General features: G+C 37.8%; 1 protein-coding gene across 2 annotated transcripts in view; it reads left to right on the top strand.

Annotated features, from left to right (window-relative positions):
- CNTNAP5 (contactin associated protein family member 5) overlaps positions 1-13571 on the top strand; it is a 956089-nt gene that overhangs the window by 764836 nt on the left and 177682 nt on the right. The window lies entirely within an intron of this gene.

Below are 13571 nucleotides of genomic sequence, written 5' to 3'. Positions count from 1 at the left end.
CAGGCGTATCTGTCATTAATTTTTGAATATTTTATTTGTGATTTAATAGTGACTCACAAGGCTATAAGATTGTAGAGATAGAGTTCTATACCATGTATATTTGTGGTTCAGACTCCCTCTTATGACAACTTGTTCCTATAAAATGAAGGTTAGCTCAAATTTATCATATTAATTATATCTGTCTTTCACTAGTCCTTATAGAAAACTATAGTTTTCTGATATATTCAATAGAGAGGAAGGAGAAGGGGGAAAATGAGAGAAAGACAGAGAAAGGAGAAAGGGAGATAAAGGAAGGGAGAGAGAATGAGAGAGGGGGAAGTGAGAGACTATAGCACTAAAGTTAACTTCAGTGGGTTGGGAAGGTCGGGCTTGAACCTGAGAGGCTTGTGCACATGGAAAATGGGAAAGCTAACTGACCTATTTGTCCAGCCTAGGTGTATTGATTAAAAAAACATGCAAAAACATTCTAGAACAGTTTTTTTTTTTTACTGAATTTAATAAATTATTTGGTTTAGGCTTTTATTTGTGCTAGCTTCATTAAATGCCAGTATTTATAATTAAGAATTCCCATATCAAAACTATTTTCAGTCCAGTTAAATTTTCTTTGAAATGTTTTGTCTTCACTGCTTGAATATCTTAACAGGTAGAGATTGTTCTAAGTCAGTTTTAAGACCGAGTCAAAATCTCTGCTCAGTGTGAAAAGATTTGCCCCCACTGGGTTCTGCCACTAGAATTTAATTAATTAATTAATTTATCTATCTATCTATTTACAAAAAGGAAACATTGATAAAACCATAGGATAAGAGGGTACAACTCTACACAATTCCCACCACCAGATACCCATATCCCATTACCTCCCCTGATAACTTTCCTATTCTTTAACCCTCTGGGAGTATGAACCCAAGGTCATTGTTGAATGCAGAAGGTAGAAGGTCTGACTTCTGTAATTGCTTCCCCACTAAACATGGGTGTTGACAAGTCTATCTATACTCCCAGCCTGCCTCTCTCTTGCCCTAGTAGTGTGGGGATCTGATGAAGCAGAGCTCCAGGGAAGTCTGGTCAGCGTCATGTTAGCATCTGGAACCTGCTAAAAAGAGAATTAACATATAAAGCCAAACAAATTGTTGACCAATCATGAACCTAAAGGCTGGAATAGTGCAGATGAAGGATCCTCCATTTTGTAGATAACTATTAGGCATATTTTAGTTATATTTCATAGGGCCTGTGGCTGTACTTTTTTTTTTTTTTCCCTGAGCCTGAAATCTGATATGCAGGTGGATTCAAGTTATTGTCTGGGGTGATGATGTCATGGCTGAAAAAAGAACAGAATGCTAGATCATGGAAGAGAGTAGCTCCCTAATATGGGGAAGGGGTATTAATATTGTTGACTGTAAACCCCATCAATTTGATTTGGTTTGGGGCCCATATTCAGCTTAGGCGCCTATGTGACCTCTGCATCCCTGTAGATCTGTCTGAGCTCACATTCTGTGGTCATGAGTAGGAACATTCCAAGCTGCCCCAATATCGACCCATCTTCCTCAAGTGTAGCATAAAGTATGTTATCCAGCCTCCCTTCAAAGGATGGAACATTCTCTACCGTTGTTGATCCAAGTTGAGGGCAAGGTCCTATGGGGACCCACTAAGGGGTCTATTTTGTTGTTCCTGATAGAGATGAGCAGTAACAATGGAGAGAGGGATTTATTTGAGGTCTAGACCCATCATGTCTGTTTGGGAATCTTAGGACTCCCCAAATAGGGCCCTAGCTGATGGGGTGGCCTGATGGTGACTAAAGAGTTATCATTAAAGTATGCCAATCTCTTGTCCTTATTCAACTTTTGCAGCCTTGCTTTGCTAAGGTTAGCTTTGCAGTGAGTGAGGGAACTGTAATAGGAAGTAGGTGAGGAGGATATCTAAGTCTAATTAGATACTATTTAATTAGGAACTTTATACTGACTCACTGGAGACTACTGTGTACTTTTGCTTTCAGGTGTATATTTTGCCCAATTTATGGATACATGTGAACATATGCTCTATCTCACGGGAGCTGGTCTATATCTAGGTTTTGGGACTTTGTTAGGAAGTGAACCTCCTGCAATGGTATTAGAGAATACTATGAAAGGAAAGGTATCACCCACGTAATGAGGCTGATTTGTTGGCATTCCATGTCTGACTTCTCTGGACAGAGTCTGAAGCAAATCCTAACAAAGGGATTTTTCAAAGTTAACCCAATTGTCAAATAATGTTACTATAGCAATAACTATTTATTGTCTTCTTAACCTTAAAACAGCAGGCACCTCCCACTACCTCTGTAGAGCCTATATTTCTCCTAGTCCTGGAATCACTAGGGTAGAGCTCACTTTCCTTCATGCTTCTCTCAATTCATACCAAATGATATTGCATCCGCTTATCCCAGCCTATTCAATGCAATAAGCATGCTGCCACTGGAATTCTTGGAGTCCAAAGAAAATTACCTGGATGCCTTCCCCTAACTCAAAAAACTCCTGTAGATCCAATTATATGAAGTTAACTAGAGGTAGAAGAGACTTCTCCACCCCTGTAGTGTCCTATTACCTTACACTGACTTCTTTAACAGCATCATGGATACTACAGATAAGATATGATTTATAACCCAGGCAGAGGCCATGCCTATTTTTGATATTATATCCCTCAATGTATCCCTTGTGCAGTAATAGGACTGATGAAGTCTATGGGGTTTAGGGTCTACCTTGGCATGGGTAGAGGTTTCGATTTATTCGTGGATGATGATAACTGACATACTTACAGAGGGAGGGAGGAAAAAAATCTTGGTCTAGTATAACATCTAGTAAATAGCTGTTTAGTACAAATTCTGGTAATAGTGTCACTTAAAATACTTTAATACTTAAAATACTTTACTGTTTGTGTATAGTATATCTCATAACCTTTGAGGTTGGTTTTATTATTATCTTCTTTCAACAGAAGGGAAAGAAATCCTGAGATTAGAAACAGCTTATTTTAGGTCATTTGACTAAGGGGGCATAGCTATGATTCCAAATGAACCCAAAGACGTCTTTGATGTTGTATCAAAGTAGTAACTACTATAAAGTATGAGGGTGCTAAAGTGGTCCTATCCAGGTCCTCTCAAATCACATGATGGTAGCATGGTATTTCTTTTTTTCTCTTTTAAATTTATTTTATTTATTTCACCAACCCCATTACCAAAGGTGCATGTCCCCACCCCCATACCAATAGATAACCACTATAGTTCTCCTACAGTTTTGAAAATGGGTTGATCTTTTTTTTACACTTGTATTTTCAATTATGTTTTGTATCTGAGTGAAACCATCCTTTAGTTGTCCTTCACCTCCTTTCTTGCTTCACTAAGCATAATCTTCTCCAGTCCCATCCACTTTATCTCAGAGGACACAATCTCATCTTTGTTTATTGCTGAATAATACTTTGTTGAATATATGTCCTTTAACTTTTTTATCTAGTCTGTTGTTGAAGGGCTTTCTTGTTGTTTCCAGGTTTTGCTATTGTGAATAAAGCCAGTATAAATGTTGGGGTGTAAATATCCCTTTGAATCAGAGTTTTTACATTGTTTGTGTATATGCCTAGTAGTGTGATTGTTGAGTCCTATGGCATTTCCATTTGTATTTGTTGAAAGATTCTCCATACTGTTCTCCATAGTGGTTGCACCATTTTGCACTCCCACCAGCAGTGCAGTAGATTTCCTCCCTCTCCACATTCTCTACAACCCTGATCTTTTCTTGTTTTATTGATGGAGCCCATTCTCACAGGTGTGAGGTGGAACCTCTATATGATTTTAATTTGCATTTCTCTGGTGATGAGTGAATTGGAGCATTTCCACATATGTCTGTGGGCCATGTGTATTTCTTCTTTAGAAAACCATCTATTCATATCTTCTGCTCATGATTTAATTGGGTTGTTCTTTATCTTTTTGTTGAGCTGTAGGAGTTCTTTATAGATGTTGGATATTAACTGCTTGTCTGAAGTTAGTGTGCAAATATATTTTCTCATCTTCTAGGTTTCCTATTTATCCTTATGGAATTTTCTTTTGATGTGTAAAATCTTTTTAATTTGTATAGTCCCATTTATTCATTTTTTTGTTTGTTTGCTTGTGTTTCTCTTCCCCATGGGGTGGAATCTCCAAATATGCCTTTAATGTTAAGGTCCTTAAATGTATTCTTTTATGTATTTTATATTTTCAAGTCTGATATACATATCTGTGGTCCATGTTGAGTTAATTTTGCTTCATGGTGGTAGGTGGTGGTCTAGTTTCAATTTTCTGCATGTGTTTGTCCTATTCACCCAACACCATTTTTTTTTTATTTAAGAAAGGATAATTAACAAAACCATAGGGTAGGAGGGGTACAACTCCATACAATTCCCACCACCCAATCTCCATATCCCACCCCCTCCCCTGATAGCTTTCCCATTTTCCATCCCTCTGGGAGCATGGACCCAGGGTCATTGTGGGTTGCAGAAGGTAGAAGGTCTGGCTTCTGTAATTGCTTCCCCGCTGAACATGGGTGTTGACTGGTTGGTCTATACTCCCAGTCTGCCTCTCTCTTTCCCTAGTAGGGTGTGTCTCTGGGGAAGCTAAGCTCCAGGACACATTGGTGGGGTCTTCAATCCAGGGAAGCCTGGCCAGCATCCTGATGGCATCTGGAACCTGGTGACTGAAAAGAGAGTTGACATACGAAGCCAAACAAATTGTTGAGCAATCATGGACCCAAAGCTTGGAAAGTGTCCACTCCCTACCCCCACCCTGAATTGGGCAGTTTTGGCCCTTTCATGGGATGGAAGAATAAAAATTAAGAAAATGGCAATCCTTCCAAAAGCAATCTATAGATGCAATGCAATCCCTATTAAAATTCCAATGATATATTTCAAGGAAATTGAACAACTTATCCAAATTTTTTTATGGAATTATAAAAATCCATAAACGGCAAATGCTCTCCTGAGAAAAAGAAGAAAAATGGAGGCATCATAATTCCTGCCTCCAGTTTATATAATAAAGCAATAGTAGTGAAAACAATATAGTATTGGAACAAAAATGGACATATGGACCAATGGAACAGGACAGAGAGCCCAGAACTAAACCAAGCATGTATAAACACATATTTTTTTTTATGATAAAGGGATCAAAATTGGCCAGTGACGTATTTCTTTATGCTAAGTTAAACTGTTTAGTGTCCTCATCCATCTGCAAATTCCTGGTAACAAGTGATATTTTATTTTGTTTTAACAAATCAATATGTCTAACTAACTGACTATTATATATCTCAGTGAGATCCTAGCAAGTGAGGAAGATGAGTGTGTATTGTGGGGGCAGGTCAGAGGTAGTTTGAAAGTTGGAGATTGTCAGAAAAAGAAAAGAAAAAAAAAAGAATGAATTCAGGGCCAGCAAGATAGTTCACCTGAATAGTGTACCTGCTTTGTCATATAAGTTAACCCAGCCTGTACTGCTCTTCTGAGGGGACCTCAGTGCCCTGTTATCTTTTTAAAAATATATATATATTTCTGGGTATTGAGAAGAAGGCATAGTGGGTAAGCAGAAGAAGTTTCACACCTGAGGCTCTCAGGCCCCAAGTTCAGTCCCCTGTACCACTTAAGTGGATTCAAGGTATAGGAGAGTTGGCTATAAAGGTGACAAGAGATCAAAGGTATCTCTCTCCTTTTAATAACTGTCGCCTCTACATTTTCTGCATTATAAACTTCCAGCTCCTCTGCTCATGTAGCAATATTCATTCTCATGTTTATTTCTGTAATTAAATACTTATAAGTAAGTAAATATTCAAGACAAAAGAAAAAGAGTAGGGAGGCTGGTTTGAGATGTTTGTGCCCCAAAGCAGCTCTTTTTGAGTGAGCCATGCTCAGATCGATGTTTTCTTATCCAATAGCAGCCAGAATTAAAGGGAATCTATTTTATTTATTATGAAAGGGTGTAGATAATTAAACTTAATCTTTGTCACTCTGTTCTTTAATGGCTTGTTCATAGTGTGCACTTGTCTGAAGTGATATGGAACTATATTGGGAAATAGAACCATAAAGTTTAAAATTCCACTATCTGAACATCAAAAAAAAAAAAAAAAGAAAGAAAGAAAGCTTATTCTTTTTTATTTTTAAGAACAGGATATTTTAAGATATTCTTTTAGTAAAACTTTATATTATTCTTTATATCCCTTGATTCCACTTCACAACAGAAAAGGTGTTTTATAAATGCAGTGAAACCATGAATGAACAATGGGTGAATGACTCTACTGATCATATTTTTACCTCTCTGCCTGCTGGTAGATCCAGCCTTGGCCATGCTAGAATGAAATGGTTATTTAAGTGCATATGTAGTTGTTACCCATCTTTTACAGTCTTAGAAGAAATATTTGTTAAAGTTTAACCATTTTTTTGCATAATACTATGTGCAATTGCCTGTTAATAAACAGGCATGTCACTGCCTGGTCCCCAGTATTCTTGCTGTTGTTGCATATTGATTTTCTCCTGCCATGAAAAAGTAGTGAGCACTGCATGCATTTTGCCTGCAACTTTTCTTAGTCCCTGCTTATCTAAGTTAGTTCGAGGACTCTAGGACCTTTTTCATCACAAAGTTTCCCTGTTCCATTCTCAGGAAGAGGAAGCCAGACAGATCCAAAAATTTTAAGGTCTTATTTTTTTGTTATTGTTTTTTCATTTCTCAATCTTCCTTTACTTTCCTTAAGATCTCCACTTTATGAGCTTGCCTCATAACTGTTAGTATCCTAAGGTGGACCTGGAATTCTGAGCTTAGGAAATGTTGATGGAGGGTGGGGTAGGGAATCTTTCCCACAGGATGTCTGGTTTGTCATACTAAACTCGAGAAATAACTATAAGAGAAACTAGATTTTGGGGCCAGTGGTAGCTCCTCTGGTTGAGCCCACACATTACAGTACACAAGGACCTGAGCTCAAGCCCCTGGTCTCCACCTGCAGAGGGAAAGCTTCATGAGTGGTGAAGTAGAACTGCAGGTGTCTCTCTCTTTCCCTTTCTATCTTCCCTCCGCTTTCAATTTATCTCTGTCACTATCAAATAAATGAAGACTATTTAAAAACAGAATTATGATTCAAATATTTTAAGCATTTATTTAGGAAAGTAGAAACACACACACACACACACACACACACACGCACACGCACACACACACAGGCTTGTCTCTGTTATGTACTTCCAAGGCCCCGCTTCCATTTCCTTTCTAAGCCATACCTATAATTATTACAACTTTTGGGTGTTCACATTTTCTCTTACCTCTTAAAGAAACCAAGTCCTGACATCCTCAGTTACTCTCCATATTATCTTCCTTCTTAGTGGCAGGGAAAAAACAAAGGTTTCTAGTCACAAGTCACAGAAATTTTGGATGTCTGTGGGACTGGGGCTCAGGGGTCTCTCTGGACTTAACCTCCCACTATGGAGAGATTTGGCTCAGAACACACTAAGTTTTTCTCTCATATTAAAAAATAATAGCATTGTACAATATTTCCTGGTTGAACTTTGCTATCTATGAATCTGCTTATGATTTAACCTCTCTGCTTATTAAATTTTGGAAATGTCTTTACCTCTAGGCAGAGAGAATTATGAAGGGGTTAACTGTGTTTATACTCAGTCTGTGAACTCCCACACATATCTAACAATGCAGTTGGAACCAGCAATTGTTTCAGAGAAGTATGCTTGGTACCCTGTAAGGTCCTGCATACATTGACAGCTGCATGAGTGAATACAGGAATGGGTAGGACTATTTCCTTTGTCTCTATTATTTCTATTAGTCAAACATTTCCTCCACTTACTAGCTATACTCTGCTCCTTACTGAGTAAGGTTTTAATTAAAGTACACCTTGAGCTAAAGTAGCATCATCCTATTAAAGACAGACAATATGGTAGATTTCAGATTATTTTCAAGGTAGAATATTTTGTACTGTAACCAAATACGTTGTACATAAAATGAAAAAAAAAAGGAATAATACAAATTAGGGAAATATAACTTATAAATAGAAGTTTATTTTCAAAACCAAGATATCATATTATTATCTTGAAAAAGTATTGATAGAATAAAAAAGTTGATACATTGCCTTAAGGGTAGCATTAAAGTTGTTTTCCCTTTATCTTGGTTATACTTAATGATATTACCCTCCTATCATCTACTGGGAAAATATCTAGTAAATAAACAAATTGCTATCTTTTGTTTCTGGAAAATAAAATGTATGTATGAAGTGCTTTTTATTGATGCTTATTGGAAACAAAAGATGTAAACTCCGGCTTCTGTTACATCAATTCCCTTTCAAGATGTACAAGTACACTAACTATCTCTCGGTTATAAATGCCATTGTGTGCATGACTGAAAATTGTGTCAGAAATAGACTTCAAGGACAATATCACAGTAAAGAGTTTTCATTTACACAATAAAATTGATAAAGTAATAAAGCACTTTGATTTGGTCTCATGCAACATGCCCACATATGATAATTCCACCTAAGATGCAGGGAGACTTTGGGTTTCACTTTAAATCAATGTTTTATCACTAAAGGGGAGACATTACTCACCCAACAGTAGCTCTTACTCAGATCTAAACTAGTAGATGGAGTACTCACTCTTATGTCTGCCCTGCAGGGGTTTCTTATCTTTTCTTTACAACTGTCAGTTTTGAATGGCAAAGTTAACAGTCTACATTTACTAACTCCCTTTTCTCAAATTTCTCAATAATTTGGATGCCTTTTATTACAAGTTATAATACTAATAGTAAAATAATTAAATATTTCAGAGATATTTAAATAAAATTCATTCTCCCTCTTACCTTGTACCACCACTTAGAATTCTCTTTTAAGTATATTAAATCAATTTACCTAAAGAGCTGTTGACTTGACGGTGTCCTTGTGTATATAAGCCTCTTCAATTAGTATAACATTTATTAAATATAAATATTACCATATAGGTTAATTTGTTTGGGTTGATGTATGAGATCCGATTAAACATGTTATTCTACTGGTCAGAGTGTCTTTTCCAGTACCAAGCAGTTTTGATTACAATGACCCTATAATACAATTTGAGATCTGGGAGTGTGATGCCTCCAGTCCTATTCTTTCTACTCAAGATTGTTTTAGTGATTCTAGGTCTTTTCTGGTTCCAGTTAAACACTTGTAGCTTTTGCTCTACTCTCCTTAAAAAAATTGGTTAGACCCTTGATGAGGATTGCATTAGATTTGTACATGGGTCTGGGTAGCATATTCATTTTAATGATGATATTAATTCTTCCAACATATGAACACGTAATATCTTTCCACTTCTTTGTGTCCTTTTCTATCTCCTTGAGTGACTCATAATTTTCATTATATAAGTTTTTCATTTATTTTGTTAAGTTTATTCCTAGATATTTTACTGCTTTATTTGTTGCTATAGTAAAAGGGATAGATTTCTGGATTTCTTCTTCTAACTTAGTGTTTGTATAGAGGCTTACCGCTGACTTTTGTATGCTAATTTTGTAGTCTGACACATTATTATATTGCTTGGTAATTTCCAAGAGCTTCCTGCTAAACTCTTTAGGTTCTTCTATGTGTAATAACATATCTGCAAATAGGGAGAGTTTGACTTCTTCTCTTCCAATATGTATCCCACTTATTTCCTTGGTCCTGCCTGATTGCTATGGCAAGAACTACTAACAGTGTGTTGAATGGTAATTGTGATAGTGGGCAGCCCTGTCAAGTACCTGATATGAGAGGGAATGCAACTCACATACACCACATAAATTATTTAGGATATCATTTGCTTAGCATTATTCAACAATGGTGAAAATGTGTACTCCTTGTGCATTTTAATAGCTGCAAAGTATTCTACAGTATTACTATATTATAATTTATCTTAATTTTTATAAGAATTTGTAGAATTAGTTTTACTATAGAAAATTTGTTACCTGTGGCTGTGGAGATAGCTCCGCTTTACAGAACAAGACTTTCATGCATGAGTTCCCAGGCTCAGTCACCATAATTGCATATGTCAAAGTGGTGCCTTGATCTCTCTCCTTCACCCTTCTTATTATTTTGGTCATAAAATAAGTAAATTCTAAAAGAAAGAAAGAAACATGCTTCCATGAATAGTTATGAGTCTTGTTCATACATTTTTATTTTGTAAATGACTAATCTATTGACTAGAATTCTATCTTATATTTATGAAGTTATCCTATTTTAACAGGCATGACAAAATTACTGAAGGGACTTGGAACTTTAGAACTTTATGCAGACCACCAATAATTAAGTCCAGAACTCCCTGACTGATCTTCTTCTCTTAAGGAGCTTGCTTCACTCCACAAAAGCTGAATTGGTCACATGAGGACACATCAGTTAAACTCTGTTTGCTTGGAAGTTGCTGATCTTCCCAGCATGTTGTAGCTACATGATCCTAGTACACTGTGCTTACCCTCAGTCTTCTGTATTTTTTCTTTCTTTTTATTTATAAAATGGACATATTGACAAGACTATAGGATAAGAGGAGTACAGTCCCACACAGTTCCCACCATCAGAGCTCCATATTCCACACCCTCTCTTGAAAGTTTTTCTGTTCTTTATCTCTCTGGGAATATGGACCCAGGGTCATTATGAGGTGCAGAAGGTGGAAGGTCTGGCTTCTGTAGTTGTTTCTGCACTGAATATGGATGTTATCAGGTTGATCCATACTCCAATTCATCTCTCTTTTTCTCTAATGGGATGGGGCTCTGTGTGTGGGGGTATGGGGGGGAGACTCAAGGACACATGGTGGGGTCATCTGTTCAGGGAAGTCCAGTTGGCATCTGGAACTGGTTGACTGAAAAATCATGAAGATATAAAGTAGAACAAATTATTTAATAACCAGGAACCTATAGGAAAAAATATTGCAGATGAGATTTGAGGTCTCCATTTTGGAAAAAGGTAGTAAGTCTATTTTAGGTATGTTCCAAGGAGCTCATGACTTTACTAGTTTTTGCCTGAGCCTGAGAGCTGACATGCAGGTTAACCCAAGGTATTATCTGGAGAGATGATATCATAGATGGAAGAAGGGCTAGAAAGCTAGATAACAGAAGAGAGTAGCTCCAAAATGTGGGGAAAGTATCTAAATATTGTCAACTGTAAATCCCATCAAATTGATCTGGTGTCCAATGGTCTTCTGTATTTTTTAATTTTTTTTTATAAAATAGAAATACTGGGGCGGGGGAGACAGCATAATGGTTATGCAAACAGACTCTCATGCCTGAGGCTCCTAAATCCCAGGTTCAATCCCCCACACCACCATAAGCCTGAGCTGAGCAGTGCTCTGGTGTTTCTCTCTCTCTCCTCTCTTCATCTCTCTCAAAAATAAAATTAATTAAAAAAATTTAAAAAAAAACAAAAAGAAATACTGGCAAGACCATAGGATAAGAGGGGTACAACTCAGGGGTTAGGCAGTAGCTCATCAGGCTAAGTGCAAAGTTCAAGGACCAGCCCAGCGTAAGGATCCTGGTTTGAGGCCCCAGATCCCCACCTGTGGGGGAGTTGGTTCATAAGCAGTGAAGCAGAGCTGCCCCTCTACCCTTCTTTGTCTTCCCCTCCATTCTCGATTTCTCTCTGTCCTATCCAACAACAACATCAATAACAACAACAATAAAACAACAAGGGCAACAAAAGGGGAAAAAATAAAATTGCCTTGGGGGAGTCCGGCAGTAGCAGCAGTGGGTTAAGCACTGGTGGTGCAAAGCGCAAGGACCGTGTAAGGATCCTGGTTTGAGCCCCCGTCTCCCCACCTGCAGGGGAGTTGCTCCACAGGTGGTGAAGCAGGTCTGCAGGTGTCTATCTTTCTCTCTCCCTCTCTGTCTTCTCCTCCTCTCTCCATTTCTCTCTGTCCTATCCAACAACAACATCAATCATAACTACAACAATAAAAAATAAGGGCAACAAAAGGGAATAAATAAATAAATATTTAAAAAATAATAAAAAAATAAAATAGCCTTCAGGAGCAGTGGATTCATGGTGCAGACACTGAGCCCTAGCAATTAAACCTGGAAGAAAAAAAGAAGAGGGATACAACTCTACACAGTTCCCACCATCAGAGCCTCATATCCCATCCCCTCCCCTAATAGATTTTCTATTCTTTAACCCTCTGGGGTGCAGACTTCTGTAATTGTTTCACCTCTGAATGTGGGCATTGACAGGTCGATCCATATACCTAACCTGTCTCTCTTTTCCTAATGGGGTGGGACTCTGGGGAACTGGGGCTACAGGACACATTGGTATGCTCATCTGCCCAGGGAAGTCCATTTGGCATCATGGTAATGTCTGGAACCTGGTGGCTGAAAGAAGAGTTAACATATAAAGCCAAACAAATTGTTGATTAATTATGAGCCTAAAGCAAGAGTATTGCAGAGGAAGATTTGGGGTCTCCATTTTGGAAATAGCTAATATGTCTATTTTCGTTGGTGTTGGGATATTTTACAGATGTGGTTGAGTTGGGTAGGACCCACAAATCACCATATTTCCATTTGAGTATTATTATTTACATATCAATCTTCTGCCTTCTTTTAAAAACGACTCCTCTGCCACCACATTACCCCCTCAGGGTATCGCCTATTCCCATGAGCTGAAAAACTATAGCAACCATTGCTATGGATGCTTTCTACCTTCCCAGAGTGCCTTATTTTCTTCACCCCCTTTCCTAGCCAATTCTGTCCCAATTTGACATTTGTGGAATTCTCCTGTAAAAGTCACTCCTGTTTCCGCTCTATCTCTTTTTTCTCTTCCGTGTCCTGACTTGTAGAAGGGCTGGAGTGCATAGTGGGGGGCAGCCATTTTGCTAGCTCCACATGGCCTAAACCCACTGTGCTCACACCTGACTCTAGAACATCTGCATGAATAAAGATTTGCATTCCCACTCCACCAGGAGCTGCAGGACTCTTCTCTCTCCTGCAACGCTAGCCCAGCAAGTTATATTACAAAGGACCCATGACTTTACTAGTTTTTGCCTGAGCCTGACATCTGATATGTAGGTGGACCCAAGTTATTATCTGGGGAGAATATGTTATGGCTGGAAAAGGGGCTGGAAAGCTGTAACTGGGGAAGAGAGTAGCTCCCAAATATGGGGAAAGTATATAAATATTGTTCCCTGTAAACCCCATCAATTTGATCTGGTGCCCATTTATTACACTTGGTGTTGCTTTCAAATTCTATAGCAATGATCTTGACTACTGAAAAATACAGACTAGTACCTCTTTTTTTTTTTTTTTTTTCAAGTATAGAGCCTTCCTCCATACAGAGATGGCACAGAGGATAAGGTTGAATTTCAAGTGTGGAACTTGAGTTTAATCAGTAGTTTGAGAAGAGTGATGCTTTGGTTCTCCTCCTCTCTCTCTCTTTCTCTCTCTCTCTCTCCCTCCTCTCCCCCAACCCAATGAATAAATTCATCCTTTAAAAAAGAAGATAAAAATGTTTTTCTCTCTTTCAAAATTCTCTGTCTAGAATTTTAGTGAAAAATGTAAAAAAATGATAAATATCTTATGATCTTGTCAATAATAAATAAAATTTTACAAAAAAGACTGGTTTGGTAAA

This window comes from Erinaceus europaeus, chromosome 18 (assembly GCF_950295315.1).
Source record: "Erinaceus europaeus chromosome 18, mEriEur2.1, whole genome shotgun sequence".
Lineage (NCBI taxonomy): Eukaryota > Metazoa > Chordata > Mammalia > Eulipotyphla > Erinaceidae > Erinaceus > Erinaceus europaeus.
The sequence above is the reverse complement of the archived record's forward strand: the minus strand, read 5'-3'. Positions and strand labels throughout refer to the sequence as shown.